This window comes from Anopheles ziemanni (genome assembly GCF_943734765.1).
Source record: "Anopheles ziemanni chromosome X unlocalized genomic scaffold, idAnoZiCoDA_A2_x.2 X_unloc_83, whole genome shotgun sequence".
Lineage (NCBI taxonomy): Eukaryota > Metazoa > Arthropoda > Insecta > Diptera > Culicidae > Anopheles > Anopheles ziemanni.
In genome coordinates this window covers 67501-90000 of record NW_026689854.1, presented here as the reverse complement: position 1 = coordinate 90000, position 22500 = coordinate 67501, and positions in this window count along the sequence as shown.

Sequence of the window (22500 nt, the reverse complement as noted above, 5' to 3'; positions counted from 1 at the left end):
TGTGCGCGTATACCCGTTCCCCGTAGGGAGGAGCAAGCCGCCGCTTAGAGACGAAGCATAAAGTGTCCTCATTCCACATAGGGCAAGCTGGATTAATCCATTTTACCCAGGACGGCCGAAGCGGCGTGGACCAGGGGAGAACTGAACCTTATACTTCACACCACAGTAAGTCTACGTGTCCTCTTCCACATAGGGCAAGCTAGAACTAACTATCTTACCCAGGACTGCCGAAGCAGCGTGGACCAGGGGAGGAACACACTTTTCATGGAAACGTAAGGCATCCATGACTGCCATAACGTAAGCCGCCGCTGTGCGCGTATACCCGTTCCCCGTAGGGAGGAGCAAGCCGCCGCTTAGAGACGAAGCATAAAGTGTCCTCATTCCACATAGGGCAAGCTGGATGAATCCATTTTACCCAGGACGGCCGAAGCGGCGTGGACCAGGGGAGAACTGAACTTTATACTTCACACCACAGTAAGTCTACGTGTCCTCTTCCACATAGGGCAAGCTAGAACTAACTATCTTACCCAGGACTGCCGAAGCAGCGTGGACCAGGGGAGGAACACACTTTTCATAGAAACGTAAGGCATCCATGACTGCCATAGTGCGTAAGCCGCCGCTGTGCGCGTAAACCCGTTCCCCGTAGGGAGGAGTCAAGCCGCCGCTTAGAGACGAAGTATTAAGTGTCCTCTTCCACATAGGGCAAGCTAGAATGAACTATCTTACCCAGGACCGCCGAAGCAGCGTGGACCAGGGGAGAACTGATCTTTATACTTCACACCACAGTATCGAGTAATGTGCCCTCTTCCACATAGGGCAAGCTGGAATGTTCCATTTTACCCAGGACGGCCGAAGCGGCGTGGACCAGTGGAGGACTACACAATCATGAGGTTTGATATCGACTTGTGTGTTTCAATAGGGTACCGATGGTATGTTTTGAACCGATTTGATTTAGCCATTCTGAAGTCATCACTTGGTTGAAGCGCTGAACTAGGGAGGCATCGTTTACATATATATTGGGTTTCGCATGCTCTACTAGGTTAATGTCATAGGGTTGGCTATCGAGCATGCCCAAGTGATGACTTGATTGTGTGCTTGCTTGAATTCTTCACATTTCATACCATCGGTTAGTTGTCGAATCATTCCTCGATCATAACCTTCGTTCTTGGTTCATGTATGCTCTCTTCCACATAGGGCAAGCTAGAATTAACTATCTTACCCAGGACCGCCGAAGCTGCGTGGACCAGGGGAGAACTATACTTTGTCTTGTATGCCCTCTTCCACATAGGGCAAGCTAGAATTAACTATCTTACCCAGGACCGCCGAAGCAGCGTGGACCAGTGGAGGACTATACTTTGTTCATAACACCACAGTATTGAGTAATGTGCCCTCTTCCACATAGGGCAAGCTAGAATGAACTATCTTACCCAGGACCGCCGAAGCGGCGTGGACCAGTGGAGGACTACACAATTAAGAGGTTTGATATCGACTTGTGTGTTTCAATAGGGTACCGATGGTATGTTTTGAACCGATTTGATTTAGCCATTCTGAAGTCATCACTTGGTTGAAGCGCTGAACTAGGGAGGGGCATCGTTTACATATATATTGGTTTTCGCATGCTCTACTAGGTTAATGTCATGAGGTTGGCTATCGAGCATGCCCAAGTGATGACTTGATTGTGTGCTTGCTTGAATTCTTCACATTTCATACCATCGGTTAGTTGTCGAATCATTCCTCGATCATAACCTTCGTTCTTGGTTCATGTATGCTCTCTTCCACATAGGGCAAGCTAGAATGAACTATCTTACCCAGGACCGCCGAAGCAGCGTGGACCAGGGGAGAACTATACTTTGTCTTGTATGCCCTCTTCCACATAGGGCAAGCTAGAACTAACTATCTTACCCAGGACCGCCGAAGCAGCGTGGACCAGTGGAGGACTATACTTTGTTCATTACACCACAGTATTAAGTATGGTGTCCTCTTCCACCATAGGGCAAGCTAGAACTAACTATCTTACCCAGGACCGCCGAAGCAGTGTGGACCAGGGGAGGACTATACTTTATACTTCACACACTAGCCATACTGAAGTCATCACTTGGTTGAAGCGCTGAACTACGGCGGGGTAATCGTTTACAGGTTATAATCATATAGCTGCATGCTCATTAGTAGATAATGGAATATTGTATGGCAATATGAGCATGCCCAAGTGATGACTTTGTTTCAAGCTCAACAGGTAGGGTATTGAGTCCTCTTCCACATAGGGCAAGCTAGAATGAACTATCTTACCCAGGACCGCCGGAGCAGCGTGGACCAGTGGAGGACTCTATACTTTATACTTCACACCACAGTATTGAGTACGACTTGCATAAAGCCCCTAATGAGAACCACGAGGGCTCTCTCAATGTAGAACCACGAGGGCTCTAGTACCGATTCTCTCGGTACGGCTTGGTCCGTGTTCCTTTATGCTTGTACTCTAAGTATTAAGTATTGTGTCCTCTTCCACATAGGGCAAGCTAGAACTAACTATCTTACCCAGGACCGCCGAAGCAGTGTGGACCAGGGGAGGACTATACTTTATACTTCACACACTAGCCATACTGAAGTCATCACTTGGTGGGGGTGAACTACGGCGGTATCTATCGTTTTGGTTCGGTCTATATAGGGTCGCTTGCATGCTCATTCGAATATAATGTAATTGTGTATGGCAATATGAGCATGCCCAAGTGATGACTTTGTTTCAAGCTCAACAGGTAGGGTATTGAGTCCTCTTCCACATAGGGCAAGCTAGAATGAACTATCTTACCCAGGACCGCCGGAGCAGCGTGGACCAGTGGAGGACTCTATACTTTATACTTCACACCACAGTATTGAGTACTTCTTGCATAAAGCCCCTAATGAGAACCACGAGGGCTCTCTCAATGTAGAACCACAAGGGCTCTAGTACCGATTCTCTCGGTACGGCTTGGTCCGTGTTCCTTTATGCTTGTACTCTTAGAAAGTCTCAACCCGGAGGTCTTGACTTTGATTGTCATAGTTGGACTACGACGGGGTATCCGACTCATCGAATACCCCAGAAGCACACCATCTTTCGGGTAGGCGGTACGCGTACCTCCGGACGCGGAAGTCTCAACCCGGAGGTCTTGACTTTGATTGTCATAGTTGGACTACGACGGGGTATCCGACTCATCGAATACCCCAGAAGCACACCATCTTTCGGGTAGGCGGTACGCGTACCTCCGGACGCGGAAAGTCTCAACCCGGAGGTCTTGACTTTGGTTGTCATAGTTGGACTATGACGGGGCATCCGACCATTGCTGATCGAACACCCCTGTTACACCATCTTTCGGATAGGCGGTGCGCGACACCACCGACGCGGAAAGTCTCAACCCGGAGGTCTTGACTTTGTATTGTTGGATAGTCCTCTTCCACTATAGGGCAAGCTGGAAATATTCCATTTTACCCAGGACTGCCGAGGCAGCGTGGACCAGGGGAGAACTTCACGGAATCTTCAGGCATCCATGATTGCCATAGTGCGTAAGCCGCCGCTGTGCGCGTCAACTCGTTCCCCGTGAGGAGGAGTCTAGCCGCCGCTAAAAGACGAAGCATTAAGTGTCCTCATTCCACTATAGGGCAAGCTAGAATTAACTATCTTACCCAGGACCGCCGAAGCAGCGTGGACCAGGCGAGGACTATACTTTATACTTCACACCACAGTATTGAGTACGACTTGCATAAAGCCCCTAATGAGAACCACGAGGGCTCTCTCAATGTAGAACCACGAGGGCTCTAGTACCGATTCTCTCGGTACGGCTTGGTCCGTGTTCCTTTATGCTTGTACTCGCGGAAAGTCTCAACCCGGAGGTCTTGACTTTGATTGTCATAGTTGGACTACGACGGGGCATCCGACCATTGCTGACCGAACACCCCTGATTCATCATCTTTCGGATAGGAGGTGCGCCCACCTCCGACGCGGAAGTCTCAACCCGGAGGTTCGGACTTAGAGTTTTTCCCATTTAAAAGTTTTTCTCTTAGCCATACTGAAGTCATCACTTGGTGAACGATTGAACTAGGGCGGGTTAATCGTTTATAGGTATCATGTGGTTTGCATGCTCTCTTAGGTTAAGGTCATGTAGTTGGCTATCGAGCATGCCCAAGTGATGACTTTGTTTCACGCTTGCTTGATTTCTTCATGATTCCCTGTTATATAGTGTAATCATTCGAGAACAGGGAATCTTTGGTTTTGCTCAACAGGTATTGGATGTCAACTTGGTATCTAGATCGCATTAAGTCTCAACCCTTAGGTTCGGACTTGTATAGTGACATCTTGTTACGGTCTTGAGTCTCAACCCGCAGGTTCGGACTACTTAGTGTTTGATCGAATATAATATGGCAACTTGTGCCTAAGTCTCAACCCGCAGGTTCGGACTTCTGTTTATTTGGCCAATGTATGTATAAGGCAACTTGTGCCTAAGTCTCAACCCGCAGGTTCGGACTTGTATATTTGTTCGAAGTCATGTATAAGGCAACGTGTGCCTAAGTCTCAACCCGCAGGTTCGGACTTGTTAGTGTTTCGTCAACTTTCATATGGCAACTTGTGCCTAAGTCTCAACCCGCAGGTTCGGACTTGTGTATTTGTTCGAAGTCATGTATAAGGCAACTTGTGCCTAAGTCTCAACCCGCAGGTTCGGACTTGTGTATTTGTTCGAAGTCATGTATAAGGCAACGTGTGCCTAAGTCTCAACCCGCAGGTTCGGACTTGTTAGTGTTTCATCAACTTTCATATGGCAACTTGTGCCTGAGTCTCAACCCGCAGGTTCGGACTTCTATAGTGTTTCGTCAATTATCATATGGCAACTTGTGCCGAAGTCTCAACCCGCAGGTTCGGACTTCTGGAAGGATCACTTGGCCACTAATGATCCTTCCGCAGGTTCACCTACGGAAACCTTGTTACGACTTTTACTTCCTCTAAATCATCAAGTTCGGTCAACTTCGATAAAGCAGACGCGGTTCACGAGGATCCAGCGAACGATCATCTCCAAAGACCTCACTAAATAATCCATCGGTAGTAGCGACGGGCGGTGTGTACAAAGGGCAGGGACGTATTCAACGCTGGCTGATGACCAGCACTTACTAGAAGTTCCGAGTTCATATGGACCATTGCAATCCATAATCCCTACTAAGTGAGTATTTGAGTGATTTCCCGTTCCTCTCGGAATAGGAGACACGCTGCTACCCACATTGTAGCACGCGTGTAGCCCAGAACATCTAAGGGCATCACGGACCTGTTATCGCTCGATCTCATTTTGCTAAACACAAATTGTCCTGCTAAGCAGCGTACCGTAAGTGCACTTGCGCACACGAACAGCGAAGGTGTCAGGTCATACTCCACCGAAAGGTCCTAACCCGTTCCAATCGGCATCGACGCATTAACGCTGACTGCGTTCTAGTTAGCATATGTGAGTCACGTTCGTTATCGGAATTAACCAGACAAATCAATCCACGAACTAAGAACGGCCATGCACCACTACCCTTAAATTTGAGAAAGAGCTATTAATCTGTCTCACCTCCATAAGTTCGGACCTGGTAAGTTTTCCCGTGTTGAGTCAAATTGAACCGCAAGCTCCATTTCATTGTGGTGCCCTTCCGTCAATTCCTTTAAGTTTCAACTTTGCAACCATACTTCCCCCGGAACCTGACTTTGGTTTCCCGGAAGCTACTGAGAGCACCTGGTTGTAGCGTCTCCCAATTGCTAGTTGGCATCGTTTACGGTTAGAACTAGGGCGGTATCTAATCGCCTTCGATCCTCTAACTTTCGTTCTTGATTAAAGAAAGCATCCTTGACAAATGCCTTCGCTTTAGTTAGTCTTACGACGGTCTACGAATTTCACCTCTCGCGCCGTAATACTAGTGTCCCCAACTACTTCTGTTAATCATTACCTCCGGTCTGAGTACAAACCAATGAAAGATTAGACCAAGGTCGTATTCCATTATTCCATGCAAGATTATTCTAGGGCGTTTGGGCACCCTGCTTTAAGCACTCTAATTTGTTCAAGGTAAACGTGAGCGGTCGAGCTCTATGTTACACTTGCACCCGTTGAAGGGCACACCATGACACAGACTTGGTGCCCTACCACACCATTGAGTCGCAACCAGATTCCGACTTGGCCCACCGACCACGGGTTGACCGGGTCGGCGGAGCCGGACTGTGTTGGACAAGTATCAACTTCGAACGTTTTAACCGCAACAATTTTAATATACGCTAGTGGAGCTGGAATTACCGCGGCTGCTGGCACCAGACTTGCCCTCCACTTGATCCTCGTAGAAGGATTTATGCTCTACTCATTCCAATTATGAAACATCATTAAAGAGTTTCATATTGTTATTTCTCGTCACTACCTCCCCGTCCCGGGATTGGGTAATTTACGCGCCTGCTGCCTTCCTTGGATGTGGTAGCCATTTCTCAGGCTCCCTCTCCGGAATCGAACCCTGATTCCCCGTTACCCGTTGCAACCATGGTAGTCCTCTATACTACCATCCATAGTTGATAGGGCAGATATTTGCGAGATCTGTCGTCGGTGCGAGACCATACGATCAGCATCATTATCCAGACTTCAACTCAATGACACGGAGAACCCGCGATTGGTTTGACTAATAAGTGCACCAGTTCCCGCGAGGGTCCTGGCATGTTGCATGTATTAGCTCTAGATTTTCCACAGTTATCCAAGTAACTAGGTTGATGATCTCGTAAATTATAGCTGTTATACTGAGCCTTATGCGGTTTCACATTAAATCTGTTTGTACTTAGACATGCATGGCTTAACCTTTGAGACGAGCGTATATTACTGGTAGGATCAACCAGAATTCCGACTTTGCGTTCGAATGTTCATTGTCCCATTGCACCCGGAGGAGCAAACACCACGTTCTATATGTTGTCAAGTCCGGTAGCACACGGGAGGCGAGCCCCCGTGCGAACCTCATTGCCCTCGTATCACACACACCCGATGCACCGGACAGGCACTTGAGCGGCATTCGACTCCGCTAAGCGCTCGTGCGCCCGATTGTGCATGCGCTGACGGGGCCTTCATACCCCTACCACAGCGACCTTATGCCAAACTTCCATGAATACTTAGGTGAGCTGACAAGGGCCTTCATTTCCCTACCATCAACTAAAGGACACGCTAGGCGCGTCCGATCATTGCAACTGCGGGGCTTTCATACCCCAATCACCACAGTACGCAATTCACCAGAGTTTAATCACAACCCCCCCGGACATGGCACACTATTAACTTGCAACAAAACTTAGTGTGTGCCGGGCACATCGGTTCCACAAAATCATTCCCGATGTACCCCAATTGGGGTTGCGAACGCATTCACGGTCCTCTGACACACCCAACCAAGCGTGGATACTACATACCTCAAACACCCAGTACACTAACAGACAAATCAATATATGGTTGCTTTCCCCCAGACATTTGCCAATCACTTGGCACCCGGACGGGAACTCGCTCCTGATTGCGCCAATGCCACCCATTTGCCAAGAGCGAGTTCTGTATGTAGATTTCATTTGGAAAGACAACCGTGTACTGGATATTCTATCCGACGATTACAGATGACGAGTACGAGACTCGACTACACTCACGGATAATACATTTTGGGTCGAGATTGCTTTCGGGGTTTTCGATTGGTCTTGCGCTTGTAAACGTATAACTTTGACTTGTGGTAACCTCGGTATGTTAGTCGATCACGTGGTTGTGAACTGGTAAGGGTGAGCAATCTGTTCACTTGCACTCTGGGTAGGAATAGGTGAGCGCTATAGGTTAAGATCATTGTATGGTTCCATCGTGATGACTTTCGCTAGATAGTAGGATGTTTGGATAGTTATAACGTTTTTGGCCATTTGTTCATAGTGTTCGGTTCATTGAGGAATTCGATTGGTCTTTGCTTCACACACGTGGTCGATCACTTGGATGTGAACTAGGGTGAGAATAAGGTGTTCACTAGTGCTCTTAGGTTTTGGATCAGTACTGAGCACTTGATTGGTTTCGCATAATATGTATCCATAGTGATGACTCTTTCCAGCTTAAGATTTCGTGACCGGTTTCGAATCCTTCCCACGTTCGCTTTTACTTGGTTAGGTTTTCGAGTGTAGATTTGAAAGCAATCTCATGTATGTATCCCATCTGATATAAGCCACTGACAGTTCATGTCACCTCGTTCAACTCTCGCTGGGTCACAGAAGTATGTTACTGCGCCCATTATCCCTACTCGGATAGGTTCGGTTCGTTCGTTTTATACTACGGTGAGTAAACTCAATTTGTGCATCGCATAGCCATGGAAAGCAAGCTTTCGCGGGCCTCTTCGACTGTTTTGATACGAGCTGTGCCCGTGATGCTTGTCATCCCAGGATACTAGACCCCTTTGGACGACCGCATGACCATCAGAAAGTAAATTCCACGTTCGATTTGGGGTGTGAACCCCGAACATAAAGTCTTTGTGTAGAACCACGAGGGCTCTATAGTACCGATTCTCTCGGTACGCTTGGTCCGTGTTCCTTTATGTTCGTACTCTTGTGAATAAGATTCACGTTCGTTTTGGGATATTTGCTACTGTCACCGTTTGAGTACTATGGGGCTTGAACCCCTAACATAAAGTCTTTGTGTAGAACCACGAGGGTTCTATAGTACCGATTCTCTCGGTACGCTTGGTCCGTGTTCCTTTATGTTCGTACTCTTGTGTGTATAATATTCATGTTCGGTTTGGGATATTTGCTACTTTCACCAGGGTCCCGTTCTTCATACAAGTCTGCCTTGCTAATGTGGTAACTTTATAGTGTAGTTCTGACATCCCAATTTTGGGACTTAGCCGATTTTTCGTATATTTCCATATGACCCATAGGGTCCCTTTCTTCATACAAGCTTGCCTAGGGCGATCGGTCAAAACTTGTCTTACTATTCGATTGGTCTTCGCAGTTTCACCCTAGGCAATTCGCCTAGGTCTGTCTTCTTGAGGAGGCCAAAACCCGAAATAAGGAGGTCTGGCCGACCCTGAAACCTCCCCTGTCTTAACTACACTAACCCGATTTTTCAGGGTCCTCACCGTCATACAACTTTCCCTAGGTCACTTATACTCTTGACTTAGGCCATCTGACTTGGTCCGTGTTTCTTCCTAGGGTTCACCTAGGTACTTTGCCTTGCTTGATGTGGTAACTTTTTAGTGTAGTTCTGACATCCCAATTTTGGGACTTAGCCGATTTTTCATGAATTTCCATATGACCCTAAGGGTCCCTTTCTTCATACAAGCTTGCCTAGGGCGATCGGTCAAAACTTGTCTTACTATTCGATTGGTCTTCGCAGTTTCACCCTAGGCAATTCGCCTAGGTCTGTCTTCTTGAGGAGGCCAAAACCCGAAATAAGGAGGTCCAGCCGACCCTGAAACCTCCCCTGTCTTAACTACACTAACCCGATTTTTCAGGGTCCTCAGCGCCATACAACTTTGCCTAGGTCACTTATACTCTTGACTTAGGCCATCTGACTTGGTCCGTGTTTCTTCCTAGGGTTCACCTAGGTACTTTGCCTTGCTTGATGTGGTAACTTTTTAGTGTAGTTCAGACATCCCAATTTTGGGACTTAGCCGATTTTTCATGTATTTCCATATGACCCATAGGGTCCCTTTCTTCATACAAGCTTGCCTAGGGCGATCGGTCAAAACTTGTCTTACTATTCGATTGGTCTTCGCACTTTCACCCTAGGCAGTTTGCCTAGGTGTAGCTTCTTGAGGAGGTCAAAACCCAAAATAAGGAGGTTCAGCCGACCCAAAAACCTCCCCTGTCTAAACTACACTAACCAGATTTTTCAGGGTCCTCACCGTCATACAACTTTGCCTAGGTCACTTGTTCTCTTGACTTAGGCCATCTGACTTGGTCCGTGTTTCTTGCTAGGGTTCACCTAGGTACTTTGCCTTGCTTGATGTGGTAACTTTTTAGTGTAGTTCAGACATCCCAATTTTGGGACTTAGCCGATTTTTCATGTATTTCCATATGACCCATAGGGTCCCTTTCTTCATACAAGCTTGCCTAGGGCGATCGGTCAAAACTTGTCTTACTATTCGATTGGTCTTCGCACTTTCACCCTAGGCAGTTTGCCTAGGTCTGTCTTCTTGAGGAGGCCAAAACCCGAAATAAGGAGGTTCAGCCGACCCAGAAACCTCCCCTGTCTGAACTACACTAACCCGATTTTTCAGGGTCCTCAGCGCCATACAACTTTGCCTAGGTCACTTGTACTCTTGACTTAGGCCATCTGACTTGGTCCGTGTTTCTTCCTAGGGTTCACCTAGGTACTTTGCCTTGCTTGCTGTGGTAACTTTTTAGTGTAGTTCAGACATCCCAATTTTGGGACTTAGCCGATTTTTCATGTATTTCCATATGACCCATAGGGTCCCTTTCTTCATACAAGCTTGCCTAGGGCGATCGGTCAAAACTTGTCTTACTATTCGATTGGTCTTCGCACTTTCACCCTAGGCAGTTTGCCTAGGTGTAGCTTCTTGAGGAGGTCAAAACCCAAAATAAGGAGGTTCAGCCGACCCAAAAACCTCCCCTGTCTAAACTACACTAACCAGATTTTTCAGGGTCCTCACCGTCATACAACTTTGCCTAGGTCACTTGTTCTCTTGACTTAGGCCATCTGACTTGGTCCGTGTTTCTTGCTAGGGTTCACCTAGGTACTTTGCCTTGCTTGATGTGGTAACTTTTTAGTGTAGTTCAGACATCCCAATTTTGGGACTTAGCCGATTTTTCATGTATTTCCATATGACCCTTAGGGTCCCTTTCTTCATACAAGCTTGCCTAGGGCGATCGGTCAAAACTTGTCTTACTATTCGATTGGTCTTCGCACTTTCACCCTAGGCAGTTTGCCTAGGTGTAGCTTCTTGATGAGGCCAAAACCCAAAATAAGGGGGTTCGGCCGACCCAAAAACCTACCCTGTCTAAACTACACTAACCAGATTTTTCAGGGTCCTCAGCGCCATACAACTTTGCCTAGGTCACTTGTTCTATTGTCTTAGGCCATCTGACTTGGTCCGTGTTTCTTCCTAGGGTTCACCTAGGTACTTTGCCTTGCTTGGTGTGGTAACTTTTTAGTGTAGTTCTGACATCCTCATTTTGGGACTTAGCCGATTTTTCGTAAAATACCATATGACCCATATGGGTCCTTTCCTTCATATAAGTTTGCCTTGCTTGGTATGGTAACATTTGAGTGTAGTTCTGACATCATCATTTTGGGACTTAGCCGATTTTTCGTAAAATACCATATGACCCATATGGGTCCTTTGCTTCATATAAGTTTGCCTTGCTTGGTGTGGTAACATTTGAGTGTAGTTCTGACATCCCCATTTTGGGACTTAGCCGATTTTTCAATCAATACCATATGACCCATCAGGGTCCTTTGCTTCATATAAGTTTGCCTTGCTTGGTGTGGTAACATTTGAGTGTAGTTCTGACATCCCCATTTTGGGACTTAGCCGATTTTTCAATCAATACCATATGACCCATCAGGGTCCTTTGCTTCATATAAGTTTGCCTTGCTTGGTGTGGTAACATTTGAGTGTAGTTCTGACATCCCCATTTTGGGACTTAGCCGATTTTTCGTAAAATACCATATGACCCATCAGGGTCCTTGCCTTCATATAAGTTTGCCTTGCTTGGTGTGGTAACATTTGAGTGTAGTTCTGACATCCCCATTTTGGGACTTAGCCGATTTTTCGTAAAATACCATATGACCCATATGGGTCCTTTGCTTCATATAAGTTTGCCTTGCTTGGTGTGGTAACATTTGAGTGTAGTTCTGACATCCCCATTTTGGGACTTAGCCGATTTTTCGATCCATACCATATGACCCATCAGGGTCCTTTGCTTCATATAAGTTTGCCTTGCTTGGTGTGGTAACATTTGAGTGTAGTTCTGACATCCCCATTTTGGGACTTAGCCGATTTTTCGTAAAATACCATATGACCCATCAGGGTCCTTTGCTTCATATAAGTTTGCCTTGCTTGGTGTGGTAACATTTGAGTGTAGTTCTGACATCCCCATTTTGGGACTTAGCCGATTTTTCGATCCATACCATATGACCCATCAGGGTCCTTTGCTTCATATAAGTTTGCCTTGCTTGGTGTGGTAACATTTGAGTGTAGTTCTGACATCCCCATTTTGGGACTTAGCCGATTTTTCGATCAATACCATATGACCCATCAGGGTCCTTTGCTTCATATAAGTTTGCCTTGCTTGGTGTGGTAACATTTGAGTGTAGTTCTGACATCCCCATTTTGGGACTTAGCCGATTTTTCGTAAAATACCATATGACCCATCAGGGTCCTTTCCTTCATATAAGTTTGCCTTGCTTGGTGTGGTAACATTTGAGTGTAGTTCTGACATCCCCATTTTGGGACTTAGCCGATTTTTCGTAAAATACCATATGACCCATCAGGGTCCTTTGCTTCATATAAGTTTGCCTTGCTTGGTGTGGTAACATTTGAGTGTAGTTCTGACATCCCCATTTTGGGACTTAGCCGATTTTTCGATCCATACCATATGACCCATCAGGGTCCTTTGCTTCATATAAGTTTGCCTTGCTTGGTGTGGTAACATTTGAGTGTAGTTCTGACATCCCCATTTTGGGACTTAGCCGATTTTTCGTAAAATACCATATGACCCATCAGGGTCCTTTGCTTCATATAAGTTTGCCTTGCTTGGTGTGGTAACATTTGAGTGTAGTTCTGACATCCCCATTTTGGGACTTAGCCGATTTTTCGTAAAATACCATATGACCCATCAGGGTCCTTTGCTTCATATAAGTTTGCCTTGCTTGGTGTGGTAACATTTGAGTGTAGTTCTGACATCCCCATTTCGGGACTTAGCCGATTTTTCGTAAAATACCATATGACCCATCAGGGTCCTTTGCTTCATATAAGTTTGCCTTGCTTGGTGTGGTAACACATGAGTGTAGTTCTGACATCCCCATTTTGGGACTTAGCCGATTTTTCGTAAAATACCATATGACCCATCAGGGTCCTTTGCTTCATATAAGTTTGCCTTGCTTGGTGTGGTAACATTTGAGTGTAGTTCTGACATCCCCATTTTGGGACTTAGCCGATTTTTCGTAAAATACCATTTGACCCATCAGGGTCCTTGCCTTCATATAAGTTTGCCTTGCTTGATGTGGTAACATTTGAGTGTAGTTCAGACATCCCCATTTTGGGACTTAGCCGATTTTTCGTAAAATACCATATGACCCATCAGGGTCCTTTGCTTCATATAAGTTTCCCAAGACTTAGTGTTTTTTACCTTTGGACACCAATATCACCCTTACGGGTATCTTTGATCTTCGCACCATGTATTGACCAAATGTAGGTCTTGCTATGCCAAACTTATAATTGTTCAACACCAAGTCTCTATCTTGAACCATTAAGGCTCTAACTTGCACCAATTGCTTGGTACTCTTGGTCCGTGTTTCATCGCATACTGACTTCTTGACTTAGTGCTTTTTTCCTTTGGACACCAATATCACCCTTGCGGGTATCTTTGATCTTCTCACTTTGTATTGACCGAATGTAGGTCTTGCCATGCCAAACATATAATTGTTCTACACCAAGTCTCTATCTCGTACCGCCAGCTCGGTACATTCGATAAACCTGCCCTTAAGGCACCCGGGACTTAGTCATTTTTTCACATTTTTCATGATTTTGAGGCAACTTTTCTCGACTTTGTCACCTTATATCACCAAGATCCTTTCCCTTTAGCGCTTCACTCTGTTCGTATGATATTTAGCGCTGACTATCACCTTTCTATCGCTGAGCTCAACTTCTTATTCGGTGCCATAGAGCCAGAGATATTTGGTGTATGCTGTTATAAGGGAAGTTTGTCACTTTTTCAAAGGCCCACTTTGGGACGCCCATATCTCACCTTCAGGTATCTTCGATCTTCTTGTCGTCTATGGACGAAACTTAGGTCTTGTCTTGGCCAACTTATAAATGTTCTACGGCCAAGCCGTATCTCTTACCGCCAGCCCGGTATTTTTGGACATAGTCGGATTTTCGCCTCTCGTGGTAACAATTTCTGACTTTGACTCACAATAACACCCGAACGGTCACATGCTAGCGCTTTGCTTGGTAGGAATTATAGTTAGCGCTACCTTTTCTCTTTCCATCGATACCTTGTTCGTTCCATTCCATGCAATACAGCCGAAGTTATGATGTTTCCCGTTTTCCATATCATGTGGAGCTTATGCTCTGGGAAAACCATCTAACACCTGTACCACCCTTTTGGGTACCACCGATCTCGACACTATGTTCGGGTCAAATATAGGTTATAACATGCCCAACTTATAATTATTCTACACCAAGTCTCTATCTCTTACCGCCTGCTCGGTATTTTACTCGTAAGTCCAATTTTCACAACTTGTACTTTTTGGCCCAATGTACTCGAGTTTCAATTTTGGTAACATTTTTCGACTTTGACGCTTAATAACTTCCAAATCATGCTAGTTAGCGCTTTGCTTTCTTCTAGTCGTATCTAGCGCTGGGTGTTACCTTTCCAAAACATATCCTAGCTTTACAATCCATGCCATATAGCCGGAGCTACATGGTGCACAAGTCAAATCCATTTTAGCCATGTTTCATTTTTGCCAATTTTTGACCACTCGTATCACCCTTCCAGAGTGGTCCGATCTTCTTGCTGTCTATGGCCGACTTTTAGGTCTTGTAGAGGCAAACTTATAAGTATTCTACGTCATCCCGCTATCTCTTACCGCCTGCTCGGTATTCTTGGTCTTGTGTGATTTTTGGCCATTTTGGTATTATTTTTCGACTTTGTCGCTTAATAACTCAGTTTTGCTCAACACTTAGCGCTTCGGTTGTTTGGGATTATAGTTAGCGCTTGGTTCGACCTTTCCAACACTGATCTTAGCTTGTCGATCCGTTCCATACAGCCTGAGTTATTCGCGATACCGTGTTTCAACCCATTTCTCAAGTCTCGTTTTGGTCCAACTTTGAACCAGCCATATCACCCTGATGGCTACCTCCGATCTTCTCGCTCTATATTGGCCAAAGTTAGTTCTTGTGGTAACGTACTTATGATTGTTCTACGCCGTGTTCGTAGCTCTTATCGTTCGCCCGCTATTTTCGATCATAAGGTGAATTTTCGCCTCTAAACCACCATTTTTCACCTTTGCCCTCTAATATGACCGACTTGCTCAACACCTAGCGCTTCGCTTGGTAGGACACATAGCTAGCGCTCGTCAAGACCTTTCCAACGCATATCCAAGCTTTCCGATCCGAGCCATACAGCCTGAGCTATAGGCGATACCGTTTTTCCCATTTTCTTGGTCACATGCACTTTAGGGTACCCCTTTTTGCCTTTGACCCTTAATACCTCCTCCGGGTCACTAGTAGGCGCTCAGCTTGGTAGGAAACATAGCTAGAGCAGGCCTTCACCTTTCCAAAACTGCCGAAAGTGTATCGATCCGACATCTAGAACCAAAGTTATGGTCATTCCCATCATGCTCTACTTTCATGGTCAACCTCCACCAAGCACACCTAGGTTGGACCAACTTTCACCAACTCATCTCGAACCCCAAATTTGCTTCGACCTACTAGGTTTCCCTAGTAAAGTGGTCAAAACATCCATTACAACACGACTGGTCTTTCTGGTGGTCGACCTAGGCGACTTTGTTCGACGACCACCACCCCATGGAACTAAAAGACGTCCCTTGATACGGACCACCGATACATTTTCCGGCCTGTCTAAACTACACTCATCGAAATTTTTTTGGGTCCCCACCGTCATACAAGTTTGCCTAGGTCAAGTTTTTCTTCCGGATCGGCCGCGGACCTCACTTTTCATTATCTAGGGAGGCCATAGGGCCCCAAAAGGGGTTTTTTAAAATTTTCGACACTTTCGACTTCGGTCGGATTTTTTCCGATTTTGGTCCGACCTAGGGACTTGGTGGTCCAAGGAGCCTCGGGACCAAACTTTTTTCTCAGGGGTCCCTACCTCCATACAACTTTGCCTAGGTCAATTTTTTGGTCCAAATCGACCGCGGATTTCACTTTTCAATATCTGGGGCTCGTGTAGAGTCCGAATATGAGGTTTTCTCATTTTTCGACATTTTCGACATTTTTGGGATTTTTTCGGGTTTTTCGACCTAGGGGTCCGCCGAACAAATTTTGGGTCAAAAATTTTTATTGAACTAGTCGAAAGTACGCAAAAAGATAAGACTTTTTGCCGAAGACACCATGCCCCGGAACCGACTCCTTCCCCTTCAAAATTGGGGACAAACGTGATTTTTGAAACTTTTCCTTAGGGAGCCAAAGACTTAGAAAATTTTCAAATTCTCGATTTTTCGATTGCGAGCTAGCGCTTTGCGGTCTTCGGCAATGTTGTAGATCTCGACGAGATAAGACTTTTTGGTCAAGGGACATTTTGCCCTCCGACCCCTCCTTCCCCCCGCAAATCGCCCCCCAAAGTGCAATTTTTGCATTTTCACCTCTTTGCACGCACTGTTCGGCCCAAATGGCCACTTTCTATGGGTCTGAGCGCTTTGCAGTCTTCGGCAAACTTTTAGAGCGTACCAAGCCCTAATTATAATTGTTCTACACCACCTTCGTACCTCTTCATCCCTGGCCGCTATTCGCGTACCAAGGTAATTTTTGTTCATTTTGTCAACATTTTTCATCTTTGACTGCTTATATCGGCCTTGCCATGAACCGATAGCGCTTCGCTGTGTTCTAACGTAAGTTAGTACTACTCTTTACCTTTCCAAATCATATCTTAGGTTGCCATTTGCTTGCGTACAGCCGGAGCTATGAGCGATACCGTAAAAAGTACCGAAACTTGGAAAAATCCTTTGATCGCCCATATCCCCCCTTTGGGGGCCAGATATCGAAAAAAGTTCTGATTCAAAAAGTTGCGCATTAACGTGTTCTAGTTATGCCTAGAACATTTCACTTCGCTAGCTGGCCTGCAACTTAGCCGTAATTGGGATTTTAGGGTGTTCTTGGAGGGCCCATTTCCTGCGACTTGGTATCTTTTGGGCCCAATGTTTCTCTGATATCTCCACGAGTTTTCCAGATAGCCTTTTCAAACTTTCAGGGTGCCTAGAACACCTCAAGACCTTTCCAACGCTATGCCGTTTGCCTCGCTCGGACATCTACAGCCAAAGTTATTCGAGGTACACGGTACCTTACCCTGTTTTCTCAGTACTTGGTCGAAAATTTCGATCAGCCATATGACCGACTTGGACAACCCTGAGCGGGTTGGCCCCATATAACTAAACTTTCGTCTCGTGGAGGCAAACTTATAAATATTCCAAGTCAACTCGCTATCTCGTACCGCCTTGACGGTATACTTGGTCCAAAGGCCATTTCCAGCGACTTGGTCGCAATTTCGCTCTAAGTTTCGCTAATACCTTCGTCCGTGGACATGGTGATTTTTTGTTCGTATTTTTCCTTGATAGTCCCACTCAAGACTATTCCATACCAGAGCCAAGCGTCCCGCTAAGTGCCATACAGCCTGAGCAGTAATTCATGAAAGGTACCTCTACCAGTTTTTGCCATACTTGGGTACAAACTTTGTATCGCCCATATCTCCACTTTGGAGGCCAGCCAGCACCTTTGCCCCATATACTTTTTTCTTGGTCATACCATGCACTAAATATAATTGTTCTACGCCAACTTGCTATCTCTTCTCTAACTTGCCGTTATTCTTGGTCCAAGTCCCATTTCATTCGTTTTCGGACCCATTTTGCTATATGTTTCACTAATAGCTTCGGCCATGGACAAGCTGATATTCTGTTTGTATTTTTGCTTGATAGTCCCACTCAAGACCATTCCAAAACACACCGCAACTTGTCGCTCGGTGGCAAACTGACCGAGTTATAATTCATGAAAGATACCTCAACTTGGTACACCATGTGGTCGGCCCAAACCATATACCGACCAAACGACCGACTTGGAGCACCCTGACCGGGTTGCCCCCATATAATGAAAGTTGCGTCTCTACACGCCCAACTTATGAATATTCTACGCCAAGTCGCTATCTCTTACCGGTAAGCCGGTATTCACCTTCCAAGGGTGATTTTGGTCAAGTGCCATTTCCTGCGACTTGGTCCCCGAATTGGACCATCATCACCTAATATCTCCGTGGTCTTTCAACTCAGCCTCATAAAACTTTCAGGGTAGATAGGTCTCCCCAAGACCTTTCCAACGGTGAGCCGTTTGCCTCGCTCGGCCATCTACAGCCGAAGTTATTAATGGTACTTGGTACCTTACCCTGTTTTTTCCATACTTGTTCGTACTTGGGTACAAACTTTGGATCGCCCATATCTCCACTTTGGAGGCCAGCTAGCACCTTGGCCCCATATACTTTTTTGTTGGTCATGCCATGCACCAAATATAATTGTTCTACGCCAACTTGCTATCTCTTCTCCAACTTGCCGTTATTCTTGGTCCAATTCCCATTTCATTCGTTTTTGGACCCATTTTGCTATATGTTTCACTAATAGCTTCGGCCATGGACAAGCTGATTTTCGATTGGTATTTTTCCTTGATAGTCCCACTCAAGACCATTGAAAAACACACCGCAGCTTGTCGCTCGGTGGCAAACTGACCGAGTTATAATTCATGAAAGGTACCTCAACTTGGTACACCACGTGGTCGGCCCAAACCATAAACCGACCAAACGACCGACTTGGAGCACCCTGACCGGGTTGGCACCATATAATAAAAGTTGCGTCTCTACACGCCCAACTTATGAATATTCTACGCCAAGTCGCTATCTCTTACCGGTAAGCCGGTATTCACCTTCCAAGGGTGATTTTGGTCAAGTGCCATTTCCTGCGACTTGGTCCCCGAATTGGACCGTCATCACCTAATATCTCCGTGGTCTTTCAACTCAGCCTCATGAAACTTTCAGGGTAGATAGGTCTCCCCAAGACCTTTCCAACGGTATGCCGTTTGTCTTGCTCGGCCATCTACAGCCGAAGTTATTAATGGTACTTGGTACCTTAGCCTGTTTTTTCCATACTTGTTCGTACTTGGGTACAAACTTTGGATCGCCCATATCTCCACTTTGGAGGCCAGCCAGCACCTTGGCCCCATATACTTTTTTGTTGGTCATGCCATGCACCAAATATAATTGTTCTACGCCAACTTGCTATCTCTTCTCCAACTTGCCGTTATTCTTGGTCCAATTCCCATTTCATTCGTTTTTGGACCCATTTTGCTATATGTTTCACTAATAGCTTCGGCCATGGACAAGCTGATTTTCGATTGGTATTTTTCCTTGATAGTCCCACTCAAGACCATTCCAAAACACACCGCAGCTTGTCGCTCGGTGGCAAACTGACCGAGTTATAATTCATGAAAGGTACCTCAACTTGGTACACCACGTGGTCGGCCCAAACCATAAACCGACCAAACGACCGACTTGGAGCACCCTGACCGGGTTGGCCCCATATAATAAAAGTTGCGTCTCTACACGCCCAACTTATGAATATTCTACGCCAAGTCGCTATCTCTTACCGGTAAGCCGGTATTCACCTTCCAAGGGTGATTTTGGTCAAGTGCCATTTCCTGCGACTTGGTCCCCGAATTGGACCATCATCACCTAATATCTCCGTGGTATTTCAACTCAGCCTCATGAAACTTTTAGGGTAGATAGGTCTCCCCAAGACCTTTCCAACGGTGAGCCGTTTGCCTCGCTCGGCCATCTACAGCCGAAGTTATTAATGGTACTTGGTACCTTACCCTGTTTTTTCCATACTTGTTCGTACTTGAGTACAAACTTTGGATCGCCCATATCTCCACTTTGGAGGCCAGCCAGCACCTTGGCCCCATATACTTTTTTGTTGGTGATACCATGCACCAAATATAATTGTTCTACGCAAGCTTGCTATTTCTTCTCCAACTTGCGGTTATTTTTGACTCAAGTCCCATTTCCATAGTTTTTGGTACCAATTTGCTCTATGTTTCGCTAATAGCTTCGCCCAAGGACTTTGTGATTTTTTGTTCGCATTTTTCCTAAATAGTCCCACTCAAGACTATTCCAAATCACACCTTAGCTTGTCGCTCAGTGCCATACAGCCAGAGTTTTAATTCATGAAAGGTACATCACCTTGGTACACCACGTGGTCGGTCCAAACCATCAACCAACCATATGACCGACTTCGAGTCGAGCTAGCGGCTAGGCTCAATATAATGAAATGCGTGTCTTGATGCGGGCTACTGACGGTCTGAACAATGTAGCTCGCTAGCTCGTCTCTAAACTTGTGTTTTGGTCGAATATTGGGTGTTCATGTACCACTTCGGGTAACATGGACTTTGGTGCAACTTTACCACTTGTGCACTTAATAACTTCCCGGTCATTCAAGTCTTTGCCTTCATACTTTCAGGGTAGTTAGGTCTCGTCGAGACCTTTCCATACATATGCCAAACTCATCGATCGGACATCTATAGCCCGAGTTACTCGCGGTACACCGTATCTTACCCTGTTTTTTCCTCAATTGGGTACAAACCTTGGAACACCCATATCGCCCCTTTAGAGACTAGCTGGCACGTTGGCCTCATATAATGATAAGTGCACCTCAACTAGGGCTACTGACGGTCAGAACATTTCAACTTGCTAGCTCGGGCCCACACTTGTGTTTTTCTCGAATATATGGTTCAAGTGTGCCACTTTGGGCACTTTTGGACATTTTGTCCCCACACAACTTTCTTGCCTTGGTAGATAGGGTCTTGTGATCTTGGGCAAAAAGATGCACCAAGATATAGTCTAACTTTCGTTCTTGTACCGCAAAGCGCTATCTCAAACACCCGAGGAGATAGAAAGTGATTATGTTCGGTATATCGGTCTTCCATGGCCTACTATGGTAAGCCCCTGCAGGTATGCAACCGAAGGTGCTTGGTACATGTATTTGGTGCAATATCGGTGCAAAGTAGGTGTTTCCTTGATCGGGCTATAACTTTCTTGGTTGATGTTGGATTGCTTTGCGGTCTTCGGGGGATAGTTAGGGAACATGTTGGCCAACATTTTCTTATTCCTCAGCCTGGCCGTACCTCTTACCGTCTAGGCGGTATTCATGCTCTAAGTTGGAACTTGTGTTCCTTCGGGCAACTTTTCTGACTTTGACGCTTAATAACTTCCGTTCATATGCAGTCTAAGCTCTGCAACTCTCAGGAAAGCTAGTACTACTCATTTCCTTTCCATATCAGTCTTTGACTTGTCGATCCGATGTCTACAGCCTTAGTTATTCACGTTCCCTGTGAAGGTAGGTTTTTGCCCATTTTCCAGTTCATGTGGTAACATTCCCGGACTTTGCCGGCTTTCTCTTCATGTGGTAACTTGCTTGCTTGTGTGGTAACTTGGAAGTGTATGTCTGACAGTCCCAATCTCGGACTTAGCCGATTTTTCTCTTCATATCATATGGATCCATCACTAGGCCATCTTGCTTGCTTGTGTGGTAACTTGGAAGTGTATTTCTGACAGACCCAATCTGGGACTTAGCCGATTTTTCTCTTCATATTATATGGATCCATCACTAGGCCATCTTGCTTGCTTGTGTGGTAACTTGGAAGTGTATGTCTGACAGACCCAATCTGGGACTTAGCCGATTTTTCTCTTCATATTATATGGATCCATCACTAGGCCATCTTGCTTGCTTGTGTGGTAACTTGGAAGTGTATTTCTGACAGACCCAATCTGGGACTTAGCCGATTTTTCTCTTCATATCATATGGATCCATCACTAGGCCATCTTGCTTGCTTGTGTGGTAACTTGGAAGTGTATTTCTGACAGACCCAATCTGGGACTTAGCCGATTTTTCTCTTCATATTATATGGATCCTGGACTTAGCCTGTTATTAGGTTATTATATATGGATCCTGGACTTAGCCGATTATTAGGTTATTATATATGGATCCTGGACTTAGCCGATTTTTCTCTTCATATAATATGGATCCTGGACTTAGCCGATTATTAGGTTATTATATATAGATCCTGGACTTAGCCGATTTTTCTCTTCATATAATATGGATCCGGGACTTAGCCAATTTTTCTCTTCATATAATATGGATCCGGGACTTAGCCGATTTTTCTCTTCATATAATATGGATCCGGGACTTAGCCAATTTTTCTCTTCATGTGGTAACGTATGCCAATCGCTCACAAGTCATGGGATAAGGGTACTTGTGTTCTTCCATCTTCTAAGTCCCGCACGGGGACATCGTGATCGCCCCAAGTCCGGAATAGCGCCAAGTCAAGCCCCACGGTGGCCGTGCAGGACCTGTTAGCGGCGGCCCACTGACAGCACTAATCCGGACTTAGAAATTATATCTTTCTAATCGAACACCACACACGCAACACCACCATACCACCATCTCCTTGCAAGTACCTAAGTACCCGCAACTCCATGGTGAAGGCAATGTCACTCCATCACCAACCTCTTTGCACTGCAAGCAC